This window comes from Egretta garzetta, unplaced genomic scaffold (assembly GCF_000687185.1).
Source record: "Egretta garzetta isolate BGI_Z169 unplaced genomic scaffold, ASM68718v1 scaffold1427, whole genome shotgun sequence".
In the NCBI taxonomy this organism is placed as follows: domain Eukaryota; kingdom Metazoa; phylum Chordata; class Aves; order Pelecaniformes; family Ardeidae; genus Egretta; species Egretta garzetta.
This window is the reverse complement of record NW_009260210.1, coordinates 21433-21916: the sequence shown is the minus strand read 5'-3', so window position 1 is coordinate 21916 and position 484 is coordinate 21433. Positions and strand designations below refer to the sequence as shown.

Genomic DNA, 484 nt, shown 5'->3' with positions numbered 1-484 from the left:
GGGACGGACGGGAGGCAGCCGATGCAGGGACAGCAGCTGAGCCCTCCGGGATGGAGCTCACCCGTCTTTCAGGGCTAAAAATATCTTCAAACACCTTTGGGAGCGGGTTGGGGGGGGGCGCGGGGGCGGCTTGCCGGGCTGCGGGAGGAAGATTGATTTCCCCGGCAGAGTCAGTCCTGCAGGATGAAACCGGAGAGCCAGGAGCCCCGGGGTCAGGGGGGAGTCAGCAATTGGTGTGGTGACCTCCTGGTGGCATCACGCCCCGGGCTGGGGACACGTGGCCGAGCAGGGGGGCACGGGGTGGCCATGCCCCGAGGGACCCCGGGGCAGGATGCATTTGGGATGCTGGGGAGCAGCGATGGCTGGGGGGTGCCCACAGGGACTGTCTGGAGATCGCAAACGGGGACGATGCTCCGGCCGGGGACAAGGCTGCTCGCCCTGGGGACGCGGGCACCGAGCACTGGGATGGGCACGGTGGGGGCAG

The 484-nt window shown here is 68.6% G+C and overlaps 1 protein-coding gene across 1 annotated transcript in view; it reads left to right on the top strand.

Moving 5' to 3' along the window:
* The window catches only part of LOC104129326 (tumor necrosis factor receptor superfamily member 16), a gene marked incomplete at its 5' end in the record, with an annotated part of 10530 nt that overhangs the window by 6528 nt on the left and 3518 nt on the right, over window positions 1-484 (top strand). The gene's annotated exons all lie outside the window — the stretch shown is intronic.